The sequence below is a fragment of the Alexandromys fortis genome, unplaced genomic scaffold (genome assembly GCF_014885135.2).
Source record: "Alexandromys fortis isolate MF-2015 unplaced genomic scaffold, M_Fortis_MF-2015_v1.1 scaffold_10, whole genome shotgun sequence".
Classification (NCBI taxonomy): domain Eukaryota; kingdom Metazoa; phylum Chordata; class Mammalia; order Rodentia; family Cricetidae; genus Alexandromys; species Alexandromys fortis.
The window spans coordinates 15,118,921-15,134,777 of NW_026067895.1; the positions used below are offsets into that span (position 1 = coordinate 15,118,921).

Here is a 15,857-nt window from a genome sequence, read left to right on the forward strand (position 1 = left end):
TCTCTCTCTCCATCTAACTTTTAGAGAAGATTTAAACACTCAGCTACTGCTCTTGTGCCATGGCTGCTGCTGCCTTGCTCCCCACTGTGATGATTATGGACTCACCCTTGGAAATTGTAAGCAAGTCCTCAATTAAATTCCTTCTTTTATAAGCTGCCTTGGTCATGGCTTCTCATCATGGCAGCAGAAGAGTAACTATGACACATCCTTCTCCCTCCAGCATGTTCCCCTTTCAATATCAAAGACCACATCTTTAAACCCAATGGGTCCATTTAGTGCTACCTTTAGGGACACAGGTGTAGAATCATCTACTAGAGAATGGAACTTCTCCCAGAACACATTCTCATTGTACCACATTCATCAACTACAAATAGCTCCTCAGTTAAGTGGTAGGTAAGGTGTCACGAGCTCTTTTCCCCTTCTATGCTGGGATGTTGGCTGATTTAATCTTACAGGACTTCAGTATGTAGTAACAACTGCTTGAGTTCATGTTTGCCACAGTCCCATTGTCCTGACATGCCCAACAAATATAGTCTTGCTACAGATGTCTACTGCTTCTGGCTCTTACAGTCTTTCTGCCCCTTCTTCCATAAAGATCCCTAATTCTTGAGAGTAGAGGTATGATGAAGATTATTCCATTTAGAAGGAAGTAGTCCACAGTCTCCTATTCTCTACACATTGCCTAGTTTGAGTCTCTGTCTTAATCTTATGGGTAAAGGTAAGAATTTAGGGGGAAATTTATTTCTATTCCCATTTAAGATAGCATTAGTTTCTCCCCCTGTGAATTAGATAGTCAAAGATTTGGCCCACTTAGGTTCCATCTTGTAGAGCTAGCCTGAAAGCCAAGCTCAAAGTGGTTGGTTACTCTCATAACATCCATGCCACTATTACACCAGTGGGCTTATCTTACCTGGTCAGTCATTATTAGTATCTATTTTTTAAAATGTTTCTAGTCAACCATGATGGCTCATACAGGTAATCCCAGCACTTGGGAGGCTGAAGAAAGGGAATTATTGTGTTGGTTTAAGAAAAGTCTGAGCTACATAGTGAATCCTAGACCACCCAGCGCTAAAGAGTCAGATTCCCATTGTAAATTCAACAAGTAGTTTCTGAGAAAACCTAAATCAAAAAGACTAGAAACAAGGAAGCTAGAGGAAGTCTCAGCCTCTGACACCTGACTACAGCAAAAAGTAATCACGGTCTTCATCAGTCAAACATAAATCCTCTACCAAAGGCTTGTCTAGCTCCATTCCTTACATAGTACATCATATTGAACTTTCAGTAAAGATGTACTGTAATTTCAGCATTCTGGAGGCTGAAGCCAGAGAGTTGTGAGTTTCTGGCCAGTCCTGAGCCACAAAGCAAAACTTTGTCTTAAAGAAACAAACAAACAAACAAACAAACAAACAGAAAGTAATATCAAAACATGAGCAAATAACAGGTAAATTACACAATATAAACAAATCACTCTGTCCAGTGCCTATAATCATAACACACAGGAAGCTGACAAAAGAGGATTGCCATAAATTCAAAGTCAGGCTGAAAAACAAAGAGAGAAACTGTTCCCCCCAAACAAAACTAAAGGAACTCTCAACACTGAGCTTCAAAAACAAATAAAAGATCATCAGCAACAATGAAATATAGAACAGAATTTCCAGGACTGAGACAAAAAATGCATAATGTTGAACTTTTATGTAATGAGAATTTCAGGTGAAGAAAAGAGTAAAAGTAATATTTGAAGTAAAAATGCTGAGTATTTCATAACTAATGACACATATAAAGCCAGAGGTCTGGGAAGCTTAAATAACATCAAACAAAACAAATAGCAAAAACTCCTTTTCTAGACATGTGGAGTCAAATGGATTGAAATTAAGGACACAAAATCTGGGGGTGTAGTTCAGGATGAGAGGGTTTGCCTGACACATGGGAGGTCTGAGTTCAATGTCCATACTGAAAAAAATCAGATATTTTATAAACAGACTTTAAAAACTAAATACAAGAAACCTACTTTAAATAAAAAGACACGGATTAGTTAAAAATTTAGGGATTAACCTGATACAGTTTTGAACCCTAATACTCAGAAGTCTGAGGACCATGAGTTCAAGGCCATGCTGGGCAAATTACAAGATCCTATCTCAACACAAAATAATAGAAAAATATGCTATAATTCTGTCACGGAGTATTTGCCCAGCATGTGCAATGAAGGCCCTGGTTCAATCCTCAGTACAAAGAAGAACATGAATCCTTAAGGAAAAGGAGGCATGCTAACATCCATCCCAAGAAAATAGAAGTAGCTATGTTGGTTCTATTTTGAGCAGACTTTAGAGCAAGGCGTACCATCAGATTCACAGAAGGGAATTAATTATACAGTCATAGAAGGATTACAGAAGGCAGAGAGTTCTTAATGAATATATGTCTAATGATACAGTATCAAAGTACATGAGGTGAAGTCGTGGAAACAACTACCAGGGGACGCAGAACAATACATTATTCACGTTGGGCATTTTAATATTCTGCAGTTGGTACGAGATCCAGCAGGCAGGATTTCAGTAAGAGAATAGCTGAAGACACCACCATTTAATTAGATCCAGTTCGCATTTGTGTAATATGTCACTCACCAGCCGAATAATACATTCTCCACAAGCCCGTATGAAGTGTCCCTCAGTGTAGACCACATTCTATGCCATAAAAAAAAAAAGCCACTTAACTAAATTGAAAGGAATAGGAATCATACAAAGAATGTATCCAGGCCAGCACTGAGTTAGACTAGAAACCAATAACACAAATGTAGCTAAAACCATATATTGCTTGATAACATTTGGTTAAAAGACGTCCCAAGACGTCTTGGAACAAATGAAACTAAAAACAAAACCTATCCAATTATAAGAAGCACTTTCTCTTTCTGACTGACTTGGCTGCCATTCATGCCTAGACAGGAAGTCCTCGTGTCACTTTCAATGGGATGCTCAGTGATGCTGACATGCTAAAGCAAACCAAGCGTGTGGTGGTTTTCCTTGAACGAGAAGCCAATGAGAAGGCAGAAGAGACAAACACAAAGCAAAAGGAGAGCTCAACATTGAGAACCATCATCCTGTGAGAACTCAAAGACTCGGGATTTTGGGAAACTGTGAGAAGCAGGAACAACAGACAGTATTGGGAGAAAGCTCGAATGTCCAATCTGATGAATCAAACAAGACTCAAGTCCCTCAGAGCAAGAGATGATCTTATCTCTGATCTGCTAAATGAAGCAAGCAGAGACTCCACAAATTGATAAAAGATACAAGCAGACATCACATGCTGTTGGATGGGCTGGTCCTCCACGGTTTGCACCAACTGTAGGAGCCTTGACTGTTTGTGTGTTACAGAAACTAAGGCTACCTTCCTGTGAAGGCTACAGCTAAAAAAGCAAATTTTCTGTATAAAAATGATCCCCCAAAAGATGCTGGTGTCCAAACTGATCGGGTACCTTACCTGCCTGTGGAAACACTTGAAGAATTGAAATCTTTAATGGAGATTGAACAATAAAGGTACCCAGTGCCCTGGAAAGCCAGCGGGACCTGACAGTTCAGCTGATGATGCTGGGTGTGGGTAGCCTGGTTTGGTACAAATGCCAATGGGAAGTTTCTGCGTTGAGCCTTTGGGAGTTAGACTTCATCCACTGTCATACATCTGAGAAAGCAGAATGTGGCTTCCTTGTCCTGTTCTAATACTGTTCTGGAATAATCAGCAGAGATTTTTCTGTAACTAATGGTGTGTAATATTTTACTCTCTTGGCTTTTTGAAACCCCCAGCTCCCAAATAAATCATACACAGCAGCATATCCTTAGTTATGAATGCCCGGCCTTAGCTTGAATTGTTTCTTGCCAGCTTTTCTACTTCTGTGCATGAGGAACTAAGTGGAATGGAAAGAAATATTATAAACGTCCTTGTGATTTTTTGTTGGCAGTTCTGCCCTACATCCAAGAGGGTGGTGACCAAACGCTCCCACTCTCTCACGTGACTAGCAGCTCCCAGTTGTTCCCCGCCCAGAGGCATTTGTGGTCTTTAAAACATCGTTCCAAATGTTTAGCATTTGTTGTGTTTCTCTGGGACCAAGGGAAGAGAAAACTGAGAGCTGAGAAATGAGACCTTCACCTTCCAGTACTGGTTCCCCATATCTTCCCTGTTTTCCTCTCATTTGGGGACCATGGAGCTGCTCTACCAGCATCCCCTGTGACCACGTAACGTATGTCAGATGGATGCTTGGGTTTTAGAAGGCATGCTCCCCTCTCCTTGTGTGCACTCTAATGGGAAGGATCCCTTGGGATGGGGAACAGAACCTGTTTCATTCACCGGATCATTCCTAGAGCACACATTTGCTGAAACCTCTTTGTTCGACAGTTTGCAATGAACTGACGTCAGGCATAATTCTGCACATGCCATTTTTGGAAACCGGCTATGTGATGAGACATCACCTATCCTTAAGGCGCTTGCAGAAATTTGGGGACAGACAGCTTCAAAACAATGCACGCGGAAGCATGTGGCATTTTTTAGCATAAACTACATAAGCAAATTACGTGAACAAAAGAATGCAATCAAGATAGTCACACTAAGCTTCTGTAAACGAGAAATAAAAGGTTCAGCACGCTTTTTGGAAATATCTCTGGAGGAGGGAAGAGTTGCCGCAGAGAGCCTTCCCCTCTCTGCAATCCCTGATGATTGTATACTACATACTGATTTACATAAAATCATAGAGCGCCGAGAGAACCATCCAGGCAGTGTTGCACGACAGTCTATTTACAAGACAAGCCAGGTTATTAAAGCAATAATCTGAAGGGGAAGCAATAAAAAAGAATAGTAGCCCTCACTTCCCAGAGAGCCAAGAGAAACTCATTTATATAATCTTGTAGTAATTGGGGAAACATAAGAGTCACAGAAGCAGCTTCAGTCTGTCACGCTGTCTGTCCCTGAGGCCTTGGCTGGTCACAGTTTGCTCCTCATTAACACTGCCTGACATCTGATGAATGTTCACGGCTGATGTTCCTTCTGCCCTGGCTGCAACTGTATCTGAAGGAATAGCCCGTGGCCTCTGGCCTCTGCCCCTGCAGGCCTTCTTCTCCACAGGGAAGTGTTAGGCCGCCTTTGGCAAAGGCTCAGAAATGCACTGAGTAGCAAGAGAGGTCCCTGAGGCCTGGGTCTGGAAGCCTGTGTTATTCCTTCTCGAGCCACTTGGTAACACTGTGTAGGACAGACAGGCTTTGTATTCTGAGGTGAAAACTAAAAGCCCGGCGCTTTTTTTTTTTTAATCTTTATCCTCTTGTTTGTCAGCACAAGTAAGCATCTATTTATTCATTGATTTGTGAATAGCCAGCCCCTACTCACACCCTGGAGCTAGGCTTTTTTGGCAGGTACATGAGGCCTCCAATTAAAAAAAAAATCAAGTAGATAAAAATTCTAGGTCACTTTGTTTTGAATCAGGGAAGTTTATCTGGTGCTCATCCCTGGTCCCTTGAAGAGCTGTTCAGAATTGATGGTGGTCTGCACAGGCATTGACTACCAAACTACCTCTGTGAGCAAATCTCATAATATGTTGAACTCAGCGAGGCTACCAACCTCCATGTTCACACAAATCCACAATTCGCAAGCCACATAAATGACAACGAATCCCAAGCTCTAAGTGGGCTAGTCTGCTCATCTCTGGCAACCATTTCCAGGACTGCCTGCAATGATTTCTAGAAAGCTGACTTATTGCAGATTGGCTTCTAACTTACAGTGTGCATACACTTCCTAATGACTCAGAAGTCACCTCAGGCAAAGCATGCATATCCCAGTGACAAAATGGCACAAAATGGCATGTGCCAGAGTGTGTGGAAGGCTAAAAATGGGTCCCTGTGATAACAAGTGTAAAATTATGACTGAGGAAAACAGATTACTTCAAGAAAAAAAAATTAGTCAAGATGCCTAGAAGAAGTATCCCCCTTTTTGTTTCTTTTTTATTTTGCAAGATGTACTGTGAATAGTTCTCAAAAGCCATTGTTTCGAGTGTCAGGTTATTACAGTAGCTCCCCATTTATGTAGCCGTGCCATCTTCGCTTCAGTCCCCCTACATGAAAATTGAAAACAGAGTAAGAGTAGAACTATTCACCTGGGGTAGAATTGAACAGGTGCTCTTCACCTGGTCCAGACTGAAAGCCAATGTGTGGGAATTATTCCCGCTGTTGTTTGTTTTTAAATCAACTGCCTACAGGTACCCAGTAAAAAATAATAATAGTCTAGATCTTGCTTTAAGATGCCTTTTAATCTGAGGGGCAAATCTTCAAAAGAGCATAGATGTATCAAAAGGAAGAGGCAAGAGTTTGTCTCTTCCATACAACTATATTTAAAACCGGGACTTAGAACCAGGAAGAACTTTGTTCGGACTAGAATCACACCAAATGTCAGACAGGTGCTGAAATGTCACCATTGTTTAAGCATCACATCAGTGGACAAGTAGCTACAACATCGCAACCAAAGTCTCTTCTCCCTGGCCCTTTTCCAGAACATGTGGCTTCTGTTAATACGTTAACCGTCTGTACTATGCTTAACCACCCCGGCTGCCAACTCAATTGCGACACCTCTGCCATACATCCCCAAGTAAGATCAAATCTTTCTTTGACTAAAGTTATCACAATCGGAATAAAATCCCATCCTTTAAATGAACTGCAATCATAAGATTTGCCTATCTAAGGAGTGCATTTCAGTGGCTTTTAGACTATTCAAATGTGTACAAACATCACTTGAATCTGAAACTCAGTCCCTTATACCAAAGCTTCACATTTTCTCCTATTCTGTATTCATTTCTCTATATAAGAAGTGGTGTCACAAACTAAAGATTCAGTCTGGGCCTTTTAGACACACACACACACACACACACACACCTACTTCTTTCTATTTCAAAATCAGTGGTCTGCTTCACAAAAGGGAAAACACAGAAAAAAAAAACAGAGGTAACTAACCATACTTTTCAGAGCACTGCAGGCCAAAGCCATTGAGAAAGAACAGATTCTCTGAATTTCCTCCAGTTTGGCTTCAAATAGCAAGAGCCAAAGCTTTAAAAAAGGAAGAAAATGGTAGTTATATATGCTAGTTAATTAGGGATAAACAATAGATTTCAAAGAAAACTTGAATTGAGTACTTGAATAATCTTCACTCTTCCTTATCCCCCCCCCCTTTTCTTCATCTTATTTCTCATGGTGTCCCTTTTAAGAATCCGAGAAATGATCAGTTAAGTGTCTAGGTCCTTGTCATTGCAAGAGTCGCATGGATACACAACGCATGAAGACAAACAATTGCACTACCCAGGACACAAATTAGAGCAATCTGCTATTTAGGTTCAAGGGGGTCCAATCCAGTCTTAGGACGAGGTACAGACTCGATGGTACAGAATCCCTAAAATGGTCTTGAAGCAGAGGTCTTTGATTCTGAGAAAATCCAATCAACTGCTTAAAGAGAAAAACTGGACATGAAAAGGGCATTAATATAGGCATGACGTAGTTCAGATTGCTTTATTTTCCTGCTAAAAACCAAGAGATCTGAACCAGCACTCACTTCTACAGATAAGGGAAAGTAGCTACATCTGGCGGTGAAAATGTGAATTTGTTGACCTAATTTGGTGTTCCAGCTTAAAATTTCCCAAGAAGACTGGTTTTTATTAAGTTGTCCAATCATCTACAGCTCCTTTTCTGAGAATATAATTGTTACAGGAGCCTGGACCAGTGCTTTGTTCATGCCCATCAAGGGAAGCTATTCCTCTGCCCTAAATCCAGGCCTAGCAAGTCAACTACTCAGAACATGAAAGAGTTAATGCAGTTGGTTTGGTCAATGACTTCTCTAAGAGACCAGCCCTCGGGGAGGAGGGAATCACCCTTGGAAGGCAGGTTCATCTTAAGCCATGCCGATGACATAGGGTGAATAGCTATCCCTTTAATGAGGTAAGATACTTTTCCTTCCCAGAATTCCTGTGCCCAATAGAGACCCTACAATCCATGATGAGGTACTGTTGGATACACCCCCTTTCTACTCATACATCTTTTTTTTGAGTTATAGAAGAAAAATTCTTAAATTTTATCTGTTTCTTATCACGTGTATTCCTCTAAACCACCCCAATACCTTCTCTATTTCATACTCTTTAAGTAACTGCTACTATTGTCTATGTCTCATTTGTTTCTAGTAAGGAATATAATGACTAAAATCATTAATATGAAAGAAAACCCATAAACATATCAGCCATCCATTCCTGGTCACTTTGCAATAGCCTTTTAATTGGAGCGATCCTCAATAATTGATTCTTCTCATAAATCCTAGAAAGAAATGATATGACATTGCCCAGAGACAGGTGTGTAACTCAGTAATTAGAGTGTTGGTTTACGCAGAAGGACCTGCATGCTAACCCCGGCGCTGGATCCGACACACATGGTAGTGTTATTCCGGGACTCTAGATGTGGAGCCAGGTGAATCAGAAGTCTCAGACTGCCTTGAGCTACAAGAGACCTGATCTCAAAAGGTCATCGCTTTATTAGTTACCATACACACTGTTTCCCTCTGTGATCAGAGTGGAAGCAAACTCCTTAGGACCATGTGCACAACTACAATAGGTACTTAGCAAGGTTAAGTAAGGTCAGCAGGAGAGCCTGGAGCCTCGGCCCTCACTGGGCATTCTTTGCCCACTCTAGGATGTCACTCATTCTGGGAGTGCCTTTTGGCAACTAGGGGTGCTTCACCTACCTTGCTTCCCTTCTAGTCTCACTACGCAAGGCATAACTGAAACACCATACTAGCAATTTTTTCCAGTGCCCTGTTCTAGATTCCTCTAAGGTCATTGTCCTAAACCTATATTCACTTTGTGTTAGCAGCATTTGGTCAGGCAGACCTCCCTCACCCATAGAGACGATAATCTGTGTTGGAGAGGCCGCCCTGAAGCATGGGTAATCCTCAGAGAGCCTGCTCTTAATTATGTATGGCCCAGTTCTTTTTCTACTTAAACCTAAAGTTGTGTGTCAGTCCCCCTAAAATGATGCTAACATCATCACATCCTTTTTATCTGTACTTCCCAATGTGTGCACTATTAAATTTCCTTCCTCTGCCTTGCACAGTTATTCATCTTTAACTAGGATATTGGAATGTATGGCCATGTTATTCTTCTGGGACGCCTGCAGTCAATGCTTTTGCTCTAAAATTTTAATTACAAATTCACTATGACATGATCTTGTTAAATTTTCTGAAGCCTCTCTCACAATTTTTCTCCCCAATTAGAACAGTAAACTCATTTCTACACGAAGACCATGCATCTATTCTTCCCTATCTCCAGGGCAACCCCATTATCTTTCATTAGACATTGGTTTAAATCTTACTTTTCCTTCCTACTGTCAAATTAAATTAAGTTTGACCTAATACTGCTTCCATACATATTTTAAGTTTGGACTCAAGGTTTATCAAGGAGAATTGCCTCCGGACTGCTATGCAAGACTAAAGTTGTTCTCTCAACAATAACTTCAGTGGGCTTTATCATTTGATGGTACTTGCCTTCTTTCCTTATCTGCATCCTCCATTAGAACATATGCTGTAGGAAAGAAAGCCTGGATCCCCTAAGGCCTAGAGCAATTCCTGGCGCATAGCCAGGTGTTCCATAAATATCAGTCTAATATACAAAGCTGTAAACTTACTTGTTGTTATTCTTATGAAATAATTCGGGATTCTTTCAGTATCTGGGTATTGGTAAAAAGCTGAACTATCATGTGAGCACCTTACTCTTTGATGTTAAGTGATGCTGCTACTGCTTTTGTTCTTTCAGATTTGCTTTGCTTTATCTGATTAGTTATTCCAATAAAACTTCTCATCTTTCTTGTTTATTTAACTTGAGTTAAGCATTTTGTCTGCACTGGGTAGCATATTTAATTACCTACCTTGTATTTGGTACATTTACTTTGTATGTGTGCCCTAAAAACAAATGATTGGAACTAAATTGCCTGCTGTCATTTGTATTTGTCCTTGATATACACTGATTTGTGGTTACGCCATTCAAATATCCAATACAACCTCTGACTAGAAAATGCAACTTCAAGACTGGGGAGATGGCTCAGTCACAAAGTGCCTACTCTGGAAGCATGAGGACCAGAGATCAGATCGGAGGCCCCCAGGAGGAAGGCAGGTGTGGCCGCACACACCTATAATTCCAGTATTGGAAAAGAGGATCCCTGGAGCTCAGTGTCCAGCAAGTGCAGCTGAATGGATCAGCTTCCAGTTCACTGAGGGACTGTGTCTCAAAAAAATAAAATAAATAAAGTGGAGAGCAAAGAAAACACCCACTGTTTATCTCTGGTATCCACACATGCACTTGTACACGTGGACACTTATGCACACACCTACAAGGACTGGCACATACGATGCACACACATACACACAATAAAAGAAAGAAAATACAGCACAAAACGCTAAAATATTTTGTAGTCTGTGCTGGAGCTATTTTTATGTAAGACAGCACAAATATTTCACAACTGTGGAGAAGAAAGAAAATGATTAAAGGATTTCATGGGCTCCTAGTCTTGTTTTGCTTTATAAAGAGGTTGATTGGGGGCTAATGAATTTGTGTTTCAGTTTGTTTGAAACAGACACACACCCCACACATGTATAATTGTGTGTGTGTGCGCGCGGGTGCATTTTCATCAGAGAGTTCTTCATTGTATTCCACAGAGACAAGCAAAAACTGAGAGGCCCACTGGGAAAAGCAGTTTGCCGTTTACAGGGCTTACAGGTCGGCAGTTGGCAGCACATTCAGAGAGAAAGACAGCCAGTCTTCTTGTGATGAATTTCTCTTATATTTGGACACAGCAGTCAAATGCAGCCATGCTCTAGTTCACTGTCTGGTCACACATGAAAGAGATCAATAAATCATAGGCCAGCTTACTTCAATAAGCCTCAAACTAAGATTTTATGAATGGACTACAGATTTGCCCATATAGCCTCTACTTAGCGACAAAAATATTTTTTATTTCTATCAGGTTTAGCTGCTCTTACAACCTTACTCCAAAAATTCCTCAAGTCATGAGGCTAAAATCCACTGATTCTGTGTTTTGTCATTGACCTGGCTTGGTCCAATTTCCAGAATCAAACATTCTGATCATTCTCGCACGTGTCCTCAATTATCTGTTCTCTCAATCATCTTCTCTTGGAAAAAATAACAGTCCTGGTTATGTTCAATTATCTGCCTATTTGGAACCTGAATCCAGGCAAAAGTGTGTGTGTGTGTGTGTGTGTGTGTGTGTGTGTGTGTGAGAGAGAGAGAGAGAGAGGGGGGGGGGGGGGGGGGGAGGGAGGGAAGGAAGGAAGGAAGGAAGGAAGGAAGGAAGGAAGGAAGGAAGGAAGGAAGGACACAAACCAAACCTAATGGTGTACACCTGTAATCCCAGCACACTTTGGAGACTGAGGCAGAAAGATAATGAAAGATCAGCCTGAGCTAAAAGTTAATTAATTATTCTTAGCCGGGTGGCGGGATGCAGCCCGCTGCTCAACACATCTCTAGACTGTTTGATTTAGATGAGAAATCCCAAGCATCATTTGGGGCTTAATGGTACCTGGTTATCTCACCGTACTTCTAAACTTCCATTTTCTTTCAAACCATCTATTTTTTTTAAAGATATTCATATGTCTACTTCACCCTTTTTTTTCATGCTCTTGTTTGTTTTCTATATTACCAAGGAAACAAAATATTCAGTCAGGATGTATATAGCTCCAGCCAGCGCATCAGCTCCCTCACCTCCATGTGTACAGAGATGTCAGGCCTCTCCTGAAAAGCCTACCTTCTTGTTCAATATCCTGTTTCCGGCACAACAATATTTCCTGGGCTCCAACAAACTCATTTTCCCTGTCCATCTAAACGTCTCTATTTCTATCCTTATCATTTAAACAGAATTCAAATGCAAATTCTGTGAACGCTTCCTTGAATCACTTTTTAATTTTAAGGTACAAAATGCTTCTGTTTATGGCTAGAACTCACTAATGAGTGAGTACATACCATATTCATATTTTTGGGTCTGGGTTATCTCACTCAGGATAGTGTTTTCTATTAAAAAAAAATGCTTCTGACATTTTCAGCTTCCACTGGTCTCATTTGCTCTGTTTCTTAAAGTTGAACTCTTAAAAATCAGTCAAAGCTTTGCTATATGCCTTCCTAGTCATTCTTTTTTTTTCTGCATAGATCTCTTTCCCCCTGTATTTTACAGGAAATGATTCATATGTATCTGATTAGTAACTTTTTGTTTATAACTACTAAGCCAAGTGCTTTATATTCTTATACTTTAATGTATGTGGATGACATTTCATCATCTTTATTTTTGTTTGTTTGAGGTTTTCCCTCAGCACTATACTCCTATACTCCACAAATCTCTTCATGCCATTACAGAAATGCTGGACTGCTACCTGCTTCCACACTCTGCCTAGTCTTCACCTACATCTGGTCCCTCAGAATGACATCCAGATACCTGACCAGCTCCTTGCCAAACATTACTCAAAGCCATCTCTCTGCCAAGGGCCCCAAGGATTCTGTGTCCTCGCATCCTTCCTTGCTCAGCTCCTTGTCACTTCGCTCCCATGGACCCCTCACTTCCACTAGTCCTGACTCGCCTTGCCCTGTATTCAAGTTCTTAGCCTCGGTGCTACCGTCATCTTCTTTGTCTTCTTCCACCATGCAGTATAACAGTGAAGTTCCTAAGTTTTTCTCTCACAGTCAATCTGTCATTCTTTTCTCAATCTCATCTATGACAGTCAATAAAGCTGCCATCATTTTTTCTACCATCATCCCCAATACCTCCCCATCAATACCTCAACCTGGTAGCTATGGGAACCATGTTCAAAGTGTAAGTCAGATACTTTGATGGATCTACTTAAAACAATCCAATGGCTTCCATCTCGGTCTAAAAGCCTGGATAACTGATTGATTATTGGGTATCTTCCTTTCTAGGTAGTAAACTCTGTGAGGAACTGACTTTGCCCTTTTTTAAGTGTTAGTTTTCAAGGCTTATGAGCGATAATCAATGAAGGTTATCAGAATGACAGAAAATAAATCAAGCAGCCTGTGATGCAATGTTCCCCTTTGCTACATTGTCCATGTCTCAGGTTTCCCTTGGGCTGCCGAATAATCTTCAAAATTTCTGAATTCATTTCTTCCGTCCTCCCCTCCTTCCTCTACACCCTCATCCTTCTCATGCTTTTTAGTTTTTATTTGTTGATACTCAGTCTGACAACATAGCCTTGGACAGCCTTAAATTTACTATTCTTCTTGTTATTGTTGTTGTTTTATTTTTTTTTTCAAGGCAGGGATTCTCAGAGTAGCCCTGCCTGCCCTGGAACTTGCTCTTATACCTCAGGATGGCCTCAAACTCACAGAAATCTGCCTAACTCTGCTTCCCAAGTGCTGGGATTAAAGGTGCGCACCATTATCACCCAGTGAATTTACTATTCTTAGATTGTCTTCAAATTCATAATTTTCCTGTTTATACTTCTCAGTGCTGTAATAAGCAATACCATACCTAGTCAGTAATTTGGTTTTCATCTATGCAGGGCAGATGGTGTCCTGATTGGCAGGTGGTCTGTCACTGATCTCCATCCCAGCATTAAATCACCCCAGTGATTTAAACCAATTTCCCCCATACTTTTTACTTGAGCTGTGGTATTCTACTTTGGTGGTCAGATTTGCCTCCATTGGTACTGTTCCAGGATTCCCACCAATGTATCTATGCTTCCTCCACAAAATAGAACAGATTTCTTGTCTTTACAACTTGAAACAATACATAAATGCCCACTACCTGCAGAGAGCAATGTCAGCCACTAAAACTGAGATAGAAGAGAAAGGCAGGAAAAGTTAGAGACATGAGAAAAGGAACAAGCTCAGAGCTCATCACGTCCCTGGATATGGCGAAAGGCTTTTACTAGCTGCAAGTCAAGAGATTTAATACAACTCTTGACTTGAAAGATTGTCTGCATATAGATCATCCTTTTCTTCAAAAATGCTTCAGACTATTAAAGCAGTTGATAGACTGTGTCCAAATCAAATGTGGCCTTTGAGTTTAACCTTGCTTTTATTCTCATCTATCAGTCAGCATTTTCCTGAGAAATTTTCACAAACAAGGTTAAGGAGTATATGTATTGTTTAAACTTACGTCTTCACTTTTTTTTTGCCCCATTTTATAGTAAGAATTCCTTTGACTGCTTCTGACTTAATGTTTTTATTTAATCAACGGTTCTTTCTCGTCTTAAACTTGGTAGCACACTCATAAGCTACCATAGAACTTTTCCATGAAAGAAATCATCCAGATAAAAAACATAAGCACATCTAAACATTGTTACATAATCTCTTATCCTTAGATGTAGATTATATCCTTTGAAAAAATACAATCTAAAGATTCCCAAAGGCCAAACATGCCCCTTGCTTTGCCTTGGACATATGCTATTCTCCTTTTCTCTCCTTTCCTCTTTGTTGGAATACATTGCTGACTGGTTAGAGGTTGCAGTCTGCCATAGCCTGGAAGCTTTCTCTAAGTTTGACAATATGGTAATATACCCCTCCTTCCCCAACAAGGCTTCCTGCTCTCCACCTACCCTTATCTAGAGAGTCACCGTGGGCCTTGAGGACTGACATTATCTAAAGGCCATCTCTAAACCAGCTGCCTGATTCATCTTTAGCTTGACCCTTGGCACAGACTCCTCCTGCTAAGAAGCCTTGTGCTAGGAGTTCTGTTATAGGACCTTACTGCCACGTACCAAGCCTTGTGATTGGAGTGTGCCACTTAATGTAAATTAGCATTTGTTCTCAGGCTCTCCAATCCTATATATTCCTTATAGTCTGGAATAAAATTGATCCGATTCACCAAAGTCTGACTCCCGGGCCCTCCCTCCATCTGTGCTCTTGGGCAACGTACAAAGCTTTCTGTCACCCCTTATACCCTTCCCCCCTCTTGGACTGACGGCCAACAGGCCAAGAGGGAAAGAGTACACCCACATCTTTCCTCTTCTCTTTCTCTTTCTTTTATTTTTTATGGTTTTTAGAGACAAGTTTTATGTATCCGAGTCTAGCCTGGATCTCGCTATGTAGCCAAGGCTGACTTTGAAGAGCCAAGGCTCTTCCTGCCTCTGCCTCCTGAACATTGGGGTTTCAAATATTTGCTATTGTACAGTGTTCCTTCTGAAATTATTTTCTCCACAGTCAATAAAGACCCAGAAGCACCTGGGTGTTTCTAGTTCTTTCTCTAGAGAGAACCCCGCTGTTCAGGAAGACTATCTCCTCAGATCTCCTGCAGTCAGGGAGGGAGCAGGATGCTTTCAATTCAATGCCAAGTTTCTGTGTGAGGGGAAGAAGTTCCTTTCCTCTCTCAGCAGGGTCCCTGTGGGACATGACAAGCCTCGTGTCTACTGTTTCTCATCTTCCTGAATACCGTGGGTTCAAGGAAAGGACTGCGGCATTCCACATTCAGGTATGAATTATATATGCAAAATAAATACACATGCTTCGAATATATAGACCCACTACTAATTCTTTTTGGTAAACTTGTTAATCTCAGGGTGGCAACGATCACAATTAATTGAAGAAAGAAGAAAAGTGCCAGGGTATCATTCATAGACGTCGAAATAACATTATATTTACTACAATGGGATGTTTTCTCCCCAGTAACGGACACACCTGTGTCTAACTGTGTATTACTATTGGGTGTATTAAGCTGCTTTTAATTTGAAGTCAAATCTATAGTTCATCCCAGAGCTCGGGACAAACTAGCAAGGTCCTTCAGTTATTTTCACACATCATCCCAGGGCTGTGAGAGAAAGCAGCCTAGTCTGACTCACAGTCTGGG

The 15,857-nt window shown here is 40.9% G+C and overlaps 1 protein-coding gene across 2 annotated transcripts in view; it reads right to left on the reverse strand.

The window, feature by feature from the left end:
- The window catches only part of Prkg1 (protein kinase cGMP-dependent 1), a 1,099,611-nt gene that overhangs the window by 270,035 nt on the left and 813,719 nt on the right, over positions 1-15,857 (reverse strand). The gene's annotated exons all lie outside the window — the stretch shown is intronic.